Source organism: Ovis canadensis, chromosome 23, assembly GCF_042477335.2.
Source record: "Ovis canadensis isolate MfBH-ARS-UI-01 breed Bighorn chromosome 23, ARS-UI_OviCan_v2, whole genome shotgun sequence".
NCBI classification, from domain to species: Eukaryota; Metazoa; Chordata; class Mammalia; order Artiodactyla; family Bovidae; genus Ovis; species Ovis canadensis.
In genome coordinates, this window is record NC_091267.1 from 13,554,500 (window position 1) to 13,568,391 (window position 13,892).

At 37.4% G+C, this 13,892-nt stretch overlaps 2 pseudogenes; one reads left to right on the forward strand and one right to left on the reverse strand.

The window, feature by feature from the left end:
* Positions 1 to 535: 535 nt before the first annotated feature.
* LOC138428457 (olfactory receptor 10AG1-like) lies at positions 536 to 1,558 on the reverse strand (annotated as a pseudogene).
* An 11,007-nt stretch (positions 1,559 to 12,565) lies between these two features.
* Positions 12,566 to 13,482, forward strand: LOC138428086 (olfactory receptor 10AG1-like; annotated as a pseudogene).
* Positions 13,483 to 13,892: the final 410 nt, after the last annotated feature.

Sequence of the window (13,892 nt, forward strand, 5' to 3'; positions counted from 1 at the left end):
ATAGTGGGTAAGCAAATATGCTCCCAATATTATTGGTTCTCTGAAAAATCTAGATTTTTTTGCTAGCAGTCTGATGTTGGCACTAGCAATATTCATTTACCCATTCACTCATTCAATCCTTCCTTCAAACATCCAATTTTCAACTGCTAGTCATTTTCTGTCCTGTAGAATCAAAGAATGCAATCAAATACAAGTGTGGAAATAGAGATAATTATTTAGATAAATAAACATATATTTTCCAGTATACGTAAGCCAAAAAACTTAACTGATTCAATTTTGTTTTAGCTTTTTTAATATGTAAATTACTATGTAATTCATGAGACAGGATTATTCCTCAGGCATGGAGGATTGACGACTTATTTATCTGGTATATATCCAAGCCCAGTAAATTGTGGATTAGTTTTCTAAAGTTATTCATAAGTGCATCTGAGAATAGAAGTGGCTAACTCCTTAAAAGAGGAAGATAGAAGCTGAAAATGTTTCTCTGTTAACTGTTTAGCAAACAGTTAAAACATTTATAATTAAAATCATCGCATTATTTTTTAAGTAATAATTTTCTCAGTGCTTCAATCACATCCTTGTTCCGAAGGCTGTATATCATGGGATTGAACATCGGAGTCACTATGGTGGAACAGAGAGAACAGTCAGTCCCTGCAGAATGACTGGATTTTGGTCTTGAGTAGGCAATGGCAGCAGATCCGAAGAATAACTCCACAACCAACAGGTGAAAAGAGCATGTGGAGAAGGTTTTAGCCTGTCCTCTGGCCGTTGGCAACCTCAGAATAGTGGAAATGATTTTGCTGTAAGAGGCAAGGATCAACATAAAAGGTACAGCAACAAACAGAGCTACTGCATAGACTGAGAGCTCACGTGCAAAAGTGTCTCCACAGGCCAGCTTCAGAATGGGGGGATGTCACAGAAGAAGCGGTTAATCTCGTTCAAATGACAGAAGTGCAGAGAGAAGATCTGGCACACTTGCCCTATCTGCACTGGGATTCCACTGACCCAGGAGCCCACAGCCAGCTGGAGGCACACCTTTGGGGTCATGATCAGGGGATAGTGCAGAGGGTCACAGATGGCCACACAGCAGTCATAGGCCATCACCACCAGGAGGAAGTACTCAGTGGCTCTGAGGATAAGGAAGAAGCACATTTGGGCAACACAGTCCAGCACAGAAATGGTCCTGTCCTGAGTCCAAAGGTTCACCAGAATCCTAGGGAGAGTGACGGACAAGTAACAGATTTCCAAGGAGGAAAAGGTTGCCAGGAAGACATACATGGGTTTTCATGTTTGGGAACGCATGTAAGAATTAAAGATTTTAAAATTAAAAAAATAAAAAACTAAAAAAAAAGAAAAAGAAATACATGGGTTTGTGCAGTGCAGCATCAAGCATAGTTATTATTATTATAAGACTGTTTCCAATAAAGATAATGATGTAAATGATGGAGAACACCCCAAATAATAGCCCTTGAAGATTTGGAAGGTCAGAAAACCCCAGGAGTACAAATTGTATCACTGTGGACATGTTGTCTTCCACTTCCATCTCTTCATATTTCATCTGTGGGAATGATTCAATCAAAGGTACTGTTATTTCACTTTCTTTGGCTTTTGTTTCCTTATATATATAGGAGATGATACACCATTCACTTTTTCCAATTCCATTAGAAAACAAACCTTTAATTGCTAGGCGTCTAACAGGTTGTGAATTTTTCATCATTATTAAATCAATTTGTAAGAAAAGCTATCCATTTAATCTTTATTTTCTGCCATGAATTATCACTTTTTCTGAAGATATGCAATTATAATTTTGCTCTTCATCTGAATGTTCAAAATACAAAAATTTGAGTTAAATTCATTTACATAGTGATTTTGCTTTTTCAGCCTGTGTTTTTCTCTTCACCTCTCAATTCTGTGTTTAATTATTATCAATTGAAAGTTAATTTGATTGCGTGGTGAAATAATTGTAAGTCACTTAAGATAGTTTTAGGGTTGAACATAGTTAATTTTTAAAGTGTTGATTTTCTTGTGGTATTTCCAAAGTCTTGTTTGACACTGGCATTCTACATACTTCATTTTTTTCTTATAAATAAAATTGGTGAGCTGACTATATAATATTATGTGATGTTACTAGTTTTCAAACATGTGTATTTCAGTGTAAAGTCCGTAAATCAGTAGTGATAAGTTCTATTCAGATTTCTTAGTTGAGAGAAAAGGAATTTTAAGGTGTTCTTTTGGCCCAGGAACACTCGAGACGTAAGAGGCAAGTACATCCAGGTTTATGTTCACGAAAGCAGTTCTAGCTAGAATGTTCACCTCTCACTCATTTACTGCATGAAAGAGACACCACCCATGAATCATCTGTGAGATCTTCCTAAATTACCTGCATCCTCAACAATTGCTGTTTTACTGATAAGTCCATTCAACTTTTTCATTCTTTCGTTTTTGCATGTTTGTATTAGTCATGTATGTGAATGAGGTAGGTTGAGATTTCCCATCTTTTTTGCATTTTTCTCATTATTTTAACTATATTACTAGCTTCTTTTGTTTTTTCTATAGATCTTTTTGGGCAACACATAGTACATTTCTTCCACTAAATGTGATTCATTAACTTCTAGAATACATTAAAGATGAATCAATTTGATTGCTTCTTTGGAATTTCCCCCAAGGTATAAGAACCTGGATAGCTCAGTCAGTATAGCATCAGTCTGAGGGTCCAGGGTTCAAGTCCATGTTCAGGCGGAGGTTATTTCGGGCTTCCCTGATAGCTCAGCTGGCAAAGAATCTGCCTGCAATGCAGGAGACCCCGGTTTGATCCCTGGGTTGGGAAGATCTGCTGGAGAAGGTATAGGCTACCCACTCCAGTATTCTTAGGCTTCCCTTGTGGCTCAGCTGGTAAAGAATCTGCCCACAATGCGGGAGACCTGGGTTTGATCCCTAGGTTGGGAAGATCCCCTGGAGAAGGAAAAAGCTACCCACTCCAGTATTCTGGCCTGGAGAATTCCATGGACTGTATAGTCCATGGGGTCACAAAGAGCCAGACACAACTAGAGACTTTCACTTCACTTCACTTCACTTCACTTCCAAACTATAAACATGGATTCCCACTGAAAATGTAAATCTCTCCTTCCTCTCTTTCCTGTTAGAGATCAAGAATACTTTTTGTGGGGTGTGCATGTGTGTGTATTTAGAAATTATACTCTTTTCACTCATTCTTGCAGAAGTAGTAAATTGCTTCATTGTTTTCAGCATGTGATACGTGTGTTTTTCATATTATGTGTTAACTTATTTAGCCATACCCTGGTGGCTCAGATGTTAAAGAATTTGCCTACAATGCAGGAGACCCCAGTTTGATCCCTGGGTCAGGAAGATCCTCTGGAGAAGGAAATGGCTACCCACTCCAGTATTCTGGCCTGGAGAATCCCGCAAACAGAGGAGCCTGGTGGGCTACAGTCCATGGGGTCACAAAGAGTCAGACACAACTGAATAACTAACACTTTTGGTTAACTTATTTGAAAGCCAGTAGAAAATAAGTCACTGAAAATAAGATACACAACTAACTACATATTCTAAGGGTATTAAGTGAGGACAAAAGTCAAGATTTCTGCTGCAAAAATGTAGACAAACATGGGGTAGAACCAATAGTCCATACAAAAGCAAGAATACTGGGGTGGGTTGCCATTCTCTTCTCCAGGGGATTTTCCCTACCCAGGGGTCAAACCCAGGTCTTCTGCATGGCAGGCAGATTCTTAATCTTCTGAGCCATCAGGGAAGCCATACACTATTTATATATGTACCATCTACAATATCTTAAACTACACATTACAGTACAAAAGATATTCAAATTTTTCCATTATTATACAATTATCTCAATAAAAATGTGATTGGTAGAAATGCAAAAATGCTATGAATGACTCTTAAATTGTCAGAAGCTAGTGGCTGACAGATGCATCATATATGAGTCTACATATATCATGCCTCCTTTTTTCAATACCTTGTCTGAACACCTTTACCAAATTTTATTCACATACTTAAATCAATGTAGAGTGTAGTACTTGGATACTGATTAAAACTGCTTGTTGAATGAATCATCAATCTTTTTAGCAAGAAGCATGCACCTACATTTGTTAGGTGCATCCATTTCCCACAGAAATTGCCATCTGCTTTATTTTTTTTATTGTATCTGCTGTTTATGTATGTAAGATTTTCTCTCATTTTTTAATCCCCTTTGTAAATTATTCCTTGCTGTTCAGGTAAGACAGTACATTTGAAAAGCATACTGAAACTAAGATGTCAAAGAAAAGCCAGAAAAAGTAAGAAAGCAAAACTTAATATCAAGAATGGAGTGTCCCACATTTATTAAAATATTTTTCATCTCAACTTTTTATTTGTCAAATGGAAACTTTTTATGAATAGTAAATAGAACTGTCAGTATAAAACCATTTCTAAAGTAAGAAATATTATAATTATTCAAATTCTATACAAACTGTAATTATATTCTAAACTCAGTCTCAGGTTCAAAGATTTCCTCAAATATTGTGACATATTTGTTGGTTTCTCTGACTTCTGAAAACTGTCAATGCTTCTCTTTATACAACTCAAAGAGAAAAATCACTATATAATTCATCTAAATAGAGCCACTTTTGTTTTTGTTCAAATAATTAACGTTTATTGCTCTGGTATTTCCACTGAAATCACAATTTTCTTTGATGTAGGGATTTATTACAATATCATGTAAATCAGCTATATCACAATGCATTTAATACTGATGAAATCAGTTTGAAATAGGAAATGAAAACCTGAAATTGGTGAATACAACTCAGAAGCCTGCTTCCTTTAGGACAAAAAGAAAAACATGCCAATATTACTTTAATATTTTCTCATTCATTTACATAGAATTTAATTTTAAGAAACAAATGATTCCCTTGGTATTGGATGAGAACACATTTTAATAACTCCTTTTACTATCATACAACTTAGTTAAATAATTTTTAATTTTTTGTGATATATCCTGATTTAATACTACATGCAAACTACTTAAATATATGCTTACTATGTAGTAATCACATATAAATCTTAATACTTAAGATGACTGATGATAATGATAATGAGGTTGTAATCTTTGATATATTGGCCAAATATAATTCAAGACATTTCCTGTGGCTCAGTGGTAAAGAATCTGCCTGGAATGTAAGAGATGAGAGACGTGAGTTCGATCCCTGGGGCAGAAAGATCTCCTGGAGAAGGGCATGGCAGCCCACTCCGGTACTCTTGCCTGGAGAATGCCAAGGACAGAGGAGCCTGGTGGACTACAGTCCATAGGTTCCCACAGAGTCAGAGGACTGAAGCGACTGAGCGCACATGTGTATACACAGTACTCTGTAGTTTCTCACTTGATAATAGAATGATGAGAATCAGAAGTAAAAAGATTATCTGAATCAGGGTTTTCTCAGTTAATTAACAGTAAGGAGAAAGGATCTATTTTTAATTCTTCTGAAGTGAATGCCTTTTTTGCTGATGCTAAATATACATAGATATTTGTAAAGCTAAATTTGCTATTGGAAAAAATGATTCATGCTTACCTGTTTGAATTAAAGCTAAATGCAATGCTTACCTTTATAGATAGAGTTAAAATACAGAAAAAAAGTCAGACCTTTTTTGTTTTAGCAATTAGGCAATTTACATTTATTTGGAATAGAGGCTAACCACAGTCTATAATATATTCCTTGTCATAAAAAATAGTGTTCTTTAAATAGAAAATATTCTTTACCCTTGGGATCAACTTATTCCCCATGTCACTTCTTAATTAAACTAAACCTTTGTGTCTGACTGACACTGGAGGAGTTTGGTATGACAACCAAAATCACATCTATCCATATTATTCCTTAAATTTTTCTACCTCCTCTCCTATATTTTGTGATTATTAAGAAATGGAAGTATTGTGAAATCAGAAAATTATGATTACATATTACTGATGCTATAAAATAAAAATAAAGATATTCTGAAAAAGATTTAAATGAATAATGTCCTGAAGAGAATTGTCTTTGTCATTAAAAATTCAAAAGTAAGAAATCTAAAAGACTTAGGACAATTAGATCATGTTCAACATGAATTTTCCATCTCCGCATTCACACTAACCAGGTACAGAAAGGGGAGTAAGGGGAAGGGGAACACACACTTATCATTTTCAGGTCTACAAGCTGAAAGCAGGAGCCCAGTGGGCTGCAGTCCAAAGTGTCGCGGAGACGACTAAGCATGCACACATGTAAGCAGGAATAAACAGACTTGTATAAAGAATAACGAGAAGAGAGAATGATACATTTTATAAATATTTTGTCCATGCATTGAAAGCTATCACTATTGAAGGGTTATATGTTATGTAACTTTTCAAGTACATGGAGGTCTTCCTCTTATTGATCTACATGTTTACTTTGTATAAATGTAACATATCACAATCTATGAGATGCAGCCAAAGCAGTACTTAAATAAAATATTATAGTGTTAAACACTTAGAACATTAAAATAATATCTTAAGTCAAAAAATTAAATTTTCACCACAAAAAATTCTAAAAGTCATAGTAAAATAAATCCAAATCAAACAAAAGGAAGAAAAAACAAAATAGTAGAAGTCATCAAAACTAAAAAAAAAAAAAATAGAGAAAGGCAATCAAGTAAAAAGCTGATACTTTGTAAATTTTATAAAGTAGATATGATTTTTAAAAATAGACAATGAAAAAAGACATATCACATATAGTAAACACAAAGAATGAGAGTTGGCACATTGAAATCTATAGATATTATTAAAGGGTTAGTAAAGATGCTTTTAATAACTCTGTGTCTATAAAATTGCCAATAAGATGAAATGGACTGATTCCTCAAAACTCACAAACTATCAGGGGGTCTTTCCCACCCAGGGATTGAACCTGCATCTTTTAGGTCTCCTGTATAGGCAGATGGATTCTTTACCACTAGCGCCACCTGGGAAGCTGCAGGATATTTATATCTGTATTTAGATATCTAATCTATGTCTGTATCTGTTAATTTATATTAATTTTAAAATATTCAATTGTTAAATTTAATGAGAAACTACAGCAAACCAATTGGGGCAGCCTGAGGATCACAAAGAATCAGACACAACTGAAGCAATTGAGCGCGCGCACACACACACACACACACACACACAGCCCCCGGAATCCTACATCCAGTTTCTGGAAACTGTTTCCATCTCTGTGTGTTTGTGTGTGTATGTGTGCATGTTTACAAAAGACTGAGAGCAAGAGGGAAAGGGAGCAACAGAGGATGAGATGGGTGGATGGCATCACCATTTCTCTCCCTCATTTGATCAATTTTGAGTTAATTTTTAAATAAGGTTTTATGGTTTATATAGAAGTTCAGGGGTTTTTTCGTTGTGGTGGTGGTTGTTTGCTTCTTTGGATTTGCATGTGCAATGCTTTAATAACTTTTTAAAGACAATGTATTTTTTCTTAAATATATTGAATGATTTTGAACCTTTGTCAAAAATCAGTTAGTCATATTTGTGTTGGAAAATTTTTTTAATGTCTTAGATTCCATTGCTCCATCAACATTAGATGTCCTAATTCCCCTAGGATATTTATGTGCTTGCATACTAAGTAGCTTCAGTCATGTCCGACTCTTTGTGACCCAGTGAACTGTAGGCCGCCAGGTTCCTCTGTCCATGGGATTCTGCAGGCAAGAATCCTGAAGTCAGTTGCCTTGTTACTTAAAGCACTACAGAATAGAGTAAGACATCACTGAAAAGGAATGCTATGGCCAAGGGCATTTTTGGTTGCTTTCCAAAATATTTGAATGGCTAGCATGAGCTGGTTCAATTATACATTGATACAGGAGAGAACTAATTCCCGAGGCTGAAAGAAATCTATTTCTACTTAAAGAGCACTAGTTGCTTTGGAGGGAAAAAATGATTTAGAAAGACATTTGCAACACCTAACATTCAAATTGTTTAAAGCTGAATATCAATAGAACAACATTTAAAATACTCTATATCAAAGAAAGAAATAACTTCATTCCAATCCAGGAAGGTAACCATGAACTCTTACATCAAAAGTGTTCTTTACATTTTAGATTGGTTTTCTTACCTAATCACATCTTAAATATCAAAGTTGATAAAGCCCAAATATTTACAGGCTATTAAGATAATATATTAAATTTGGCAAGCTAGACTATATTTCAGGCAACATCTTCATTATTCTGTTAGAAAATTAGTGAGATAAATGACTAAAATATTTTGAAATGAATTGTTCATTTTAATGTAACAAAAGTTATTAAAATAGTTGAGGTAGTTTTGAAGAAAATTTTAAATGTAGGAAAACTTACTGAAGAAGGCAGTAATTGGCTTCTTTTTAAATATTTTAAAGTGTTTGCATACTACCGTCAATGAAATGCAGCATTATTTCCGAAGAACACTATTTTGAAAAGTATTAGTTGCTCAGTTGTGTCCAACTCTTTGTTCTCATGTACTGTAGCCTGCCAGGCTCCTCTGTCCATGGAATTTTCCCACAAGAATATTGGAGTTGTCGGTAACCATTCCCTTCTCAAGGGGATCTACCTGACCCAGGGGTCAAACCCAGGTCTCCTGCACTGCAGGCAGACTCTTTACCATCTGAGCCAACAGGAAAGTCCTCTTGAAAAGGAATCTAACATTTTAGGGCATTAAAAGAAAAATCATTGATGTTATACTTTTCTGATTAAACAAATACTACACAGTCAGACTACAAATATAACTGTCTTTGTCCTCATTCAGAGGGAGTTAGAGCCCTGCGGTCATTAGCTAAGTAAAAGAGAAATTGGCCTGTGTCCCTAAGAAAAGAAGCCAACCTAAAGGAAAAACAAACAAACAAACAAAAAGCCTCAATTACTGTTCACTTGGAGGGACTTCTGCGAAAGAGAAGTTTGAGTAGAATTAATTTTAGAGTAGTGACGTGACACTGCTTATCTCTACCTATGGTGAAGGGATATAAGTATACAATCAAACCACAATTCTAAGCTCATCTCCAGTATTAGGCATAGATTGAAAGCACTGGTGGTGGTTTAGTCACTGTCCTGTCTGACTCTTGCAGTCCCCATGGACTGCAGCCCACCAGGCTCCTCCATCCAAGAGATTTCCCAGGCAAGAATACTGGAGCAGGTTGCCATTTCCTTCTCCAAGGGACCTTCCTGACCCAGAGATTGGACCCATGTCTCCTGCATTAAAGGTGGATTCTTTATTGCTGAGCCACCAGGGGTTCACTAAGGTGAATATTTTGTTATGAAAATACTGAGAATAATTCATAGGTTGTGGCTTTTCCATCTCTCTCTCCCTCCCTTCTTTCTTTCCCTCCCTCTCTCCTTCCCTCCCTTCTTCCCTTTTTCTTTCCTCCTTCCCCCCTCTCCCCTTCCCTTTCTCTGATCTTCTTCTTCCTTTTCTGTCTTTATGTTGCTTGAATTTCATCCAGCTCACAATTGTTTTATTGCTTAAGTATCACCTGACAAAATAAAATGTGCAGAGCCTTATAGTAGATGTGGTGGATAATACTACCATCTCTGTATTGCATGTGTGAATGCATGTTCAATTGTGTCTGACTCTTTGCAATCTCCTAGATTGTAGCCCATCAGGCTCCTCTGTCCATTGAATTTTCCAGGCAAGAATGCTGGAGAGGGTTGCTATCTCCTCCTCCAGGTGGTCTTCCAGACCCAGGGATAGAATCTGCAACTCCTGCATCTCCTGCACTGGCAGGTGGATTGTTTACCACTAATGCCATGTGGGAAACCCCTTTGTATTGCAGAACACTGTAATTTCAATTAAACTGTTTTGGAAAGTAAACATAAAATCATTTAACACAAGTAGAAACTGTTAATCAAAGTCTGAAATAAATAGTGGACTTAGAATGGAATTTGTAGTCGCCAACTGTTTGGTTTGTATACTTTTTCTTTGTAACTCCACTCTCAGTGTTTTAGGTTATTAGAACAGAAATAATGTAAGTCCAACACAGTGTGTGATCAGTATCTTTTGCTGTCATAGATGAACACATAATATTTTTCAGTATTATAATAAAGCTATGCATGAATGGTATCCCTGACACCGCCTGGAAAACATTCCAAATTCATGGAGAAAATCCTCAGTATTTCTATATGAAGGAAAGATTTTATGCTACTATAATATTTAAGGAGGGAATCAGAAATTGGATAGAAATTGCTTAATAACTTCTCTGCATTTAAAAAGGTTTTGTCATGCAATTTCTATTTAATATTCACAATGTGTGTGGAAATTTCAAAAGTTACTTATCATTGCATCTTGTTAAGAACTTGTCTCAAATCTTAGTCAAGCAAATTAGTACTTAGTTGTAGATTGCTAATTTCCAGTTTGTTTTTTGATTGTTATTTTTACTTTTCTCTGATTTGTTTTTCCCAAAATACTTAAGAAAAATATGGAAGAAGGATATTGTTACAATATTGGAAAAGAATTAAGACAAGACTTCAAAGTGCAGAGAGAGAGGTGAACACAAAACACAGTAATGAGAATAGTGTATCCCTAACCAATCTTTAGTGGAGGCTATAGGGAAGCTCCATAGTAATCTAATTAATATTGGATATTGCTATCCATTAATAAATCAAATACTTATTGGGTTACTTATATATGTTAATTCCCAGGAAGGAGAAATATATATAAATGATACATTCTATGTTCCCCTGAAATTATCTGTTGCAGTAAAAGTAACTTGGATTTTGAGTTGTACATGCTTAAAATTCAGTCTTAATAATACCTTTTATTTGCTTTGATCTTAGTCAAATTATATAACATTTTTAAGCTGAAATTTATTGAAAGCATGGCTGTCAATTGTAGGAATTACCACTCAAATGCAAAATCAGTGTTTGAGATTTGATAAAAACCTCTTTGGCTGAGTTCTTATGACTCTTTCAATTGAAATAAACTGACTATACCAACTATTATAACACAAAAAAATCACAAAGATCATCCCCCAAATCACTTTTTCTGGCTTATTTTTTAATTATAGTTGCATGATGATTCAAAAATATTTTGATGGCTTAAATCAAAATATAAATAAATGCAATTAATGTAAAAGAAATAACACAAGAAAGGAGAACTGATGGAAAGGTCATTCTATTTTTTTTTTAATTTTTATTTTTACTTTACAATACTGTATTGGTTTTGCCATACATTGACATGAATCCGCCACGGGTGTACATGAGTTCCCAATCCTGAACTCCCCTCCCACCTCCCACCCTATATCATCTCTCTGGATCATCCCCATGCACCAGCCCCAAGCATCCTGTATCCTGTATCGAACATAGACTGGCAATTCGTTTCTTACATGATAGTATACATGTTTCAGTGCCATTCTCCCAAATCATCCCACCCTCTCCCTCTCCCTCAGAGTCCAAAGTCCATTCTATACATCTATATCTCTTTTGCTGTCTCACATACAGGATTATCATTACCATCTTTCTAAATTCCATATATATGTGTTAATATACTGTATTGGTGTTTTTCTTTCTGGCTTACTTCACTCTGTATAGTCGGCTCCAGTTTCATCCATCTCATTAGAACTGATTCAAATGTATTCTTTTTAATGGCTGAGTAATACTCCATTGTGTATATGTACCACGGCTTTCTTATCCATTCATCTGCTGATGGACATCTAGGTTGCTTCCATGTCCTGGCTATTATAAACAGTGCTGCGATGAACATTGGGGTACATGTGTCTCTTTCAGTTCTGGTTTCCTCAGTGTGTATGCCCAGCAGTGGGATTGCTGGGTCATATGGCAGTTCTATTTGCAATTTGGAAACGTCATTCTAAATAAAATTGTCAGATTTCTTGCTATATATTCGTCTCACAAAGAATAACAAAACACAGCATCGATTATGTCATTATCAGAAACAGGAAAATACAGCCATCGTTGGAGAAGACTCTTGAGAGTCCCTTGGACTGCAAGGAGATCCAACCAGTCCATTCTGAAGGAGATCAGCCCTGGGTGTTCTTTGGAAGGAATGATGCTAAAGCTGAAAGTCCAGTACTTTGGCCACCTCATGCGAGGAATTGACTCATTGGAAATGACTCTGATGCTGGGAGGGATTGGGGGCAGGAGGAGAAGGGGACGACAGAGGATGAGATGGCTGGATGGCATCATGGACTCGATGGACGTTGAGTCTGAGTGAAGTCCCGGAGTTGGTGATGGACAGGGAGGCCTGGCATGCTGTGATTCATGGGGTCGCAGAGAGTCGGACATGACTGAGTGACTGAACTGAACTGAACTGATCAGCAGACCTAATTCCTGATATTACTCTTTTCTGATGGATTATTTTTTGTGAAAGAATGAACTTCTTTAAACTATGTCTTAATATCAAATTTAGATGCTTTTCTAGGACTCAAATTAGTGAGTTTTGAAAGTGCAGTGTACACATTTTGCCGCTTGGCAAACTGCAACTCAGAGAGATAGAAGACTTTATATTGTGTGTACACACACACAGACACACACACACACACACACACACACACACACAGACACACACACATATATATATTTGCAGATGCTTCCAGGAAACCAAACAGCAGAAAGCAATTTCTCTTCAGCCGTGGCATTTGTTCTCCTGGGATTTTTGGATCTTCCGAACCTCCAGGGACTTCAGTTGGAATTTTCTTTCTCATCTACATAATAATCACGAGGGTAGACCCTGTGCTCCAGACACCCATGTATTATTTTCCAGGCAAATTTCTCGCCACTGGAAATCTGTTATGTATCTGTCACTCTCCCTAGGATTCTAGTGAACCTTTAGACCCAAGACAGAAGCATTTCTTAGCTGAGCTAGGCCATCAGAGGCGCCTCTTCCTTGCTCCAGGAGCCCCGGGGCGCTCCTCCTGGGGGTGAGGCCAGTGCCCTGTGCCTCCACGTGCAGCCTCTGCGCCGCCCACTGCTCAGGAATCACTGGAGGGGCCTGCAGTCGGCCACTGGGGCCTAGGTGGAGGGATTCCAGTACCGACAGCACAGACATGCCAGGTGTCCTCACTGCCCTTCTGTGCTTCACACAGGATCGGCCGCTTCTTCTGTGACATCCCCCGTTGATCACCCTGGCCTGCGGGGACACTGCGCTTAATGAAATGTGTGTCTATGCGGCTGCTGTGCTGTTTGCCACGATTCCTTTCTCCTAATACTGGGCTCTGATGTCAAAATCATTTCTGCCATTGGAAAGCTGCGCTCAGCCACAGGCCGGTCCAAAGCCTTCTCGCCTGCTCTTCCCATCTCACCGTTGTGCTTTTATTCTTTGGCTCCATGACTATTACCTATTTATGCTCCAAATCAAATCATTCCCCAGGAACCGACAAAATGCTCTCTGTTTCTTACACTGCTATGACGCCAGTGTTTAACACCTTGATATGCAGTCTTAGGAATAAGGATGTGACTTCAGCTTTGAAAAAACTATTACTTAAGAAAACACTGAAGATGTGAAAGGTCACTTTTTAATGTTGTCTCAGAGGACTCACAGAAATATGATTTAATTTCACCCTTCCCATGTTTGCTGATAGTGTTCAGTTCAGTTCAGTTCAGTTCAGTCACTCAGTCGGGTCCGACTCCTGGCGACCCCATGAATTGCAGCACACCAGGCCTCCCTGTCCATCACCAACTCCCTGACTTCGCTCAAACTCACATCCAATGAGTCGGTAATGCCATCCAGCCATCTCATCCTCTGTCGTCCCCTTCTCCTCCTGCCCCCAATCCCTCCCAGCATCAGAGTCTTTTCCAATGAGTCAACTATTCTCATGAGGTGGCCAAAGTACTGGACTTTCAGCTTTAGCATCATTCCTTCCAAAGAACACCCAGGGCTGATCTCCTTCAGAATGGACTGGTTGGATCTCCTC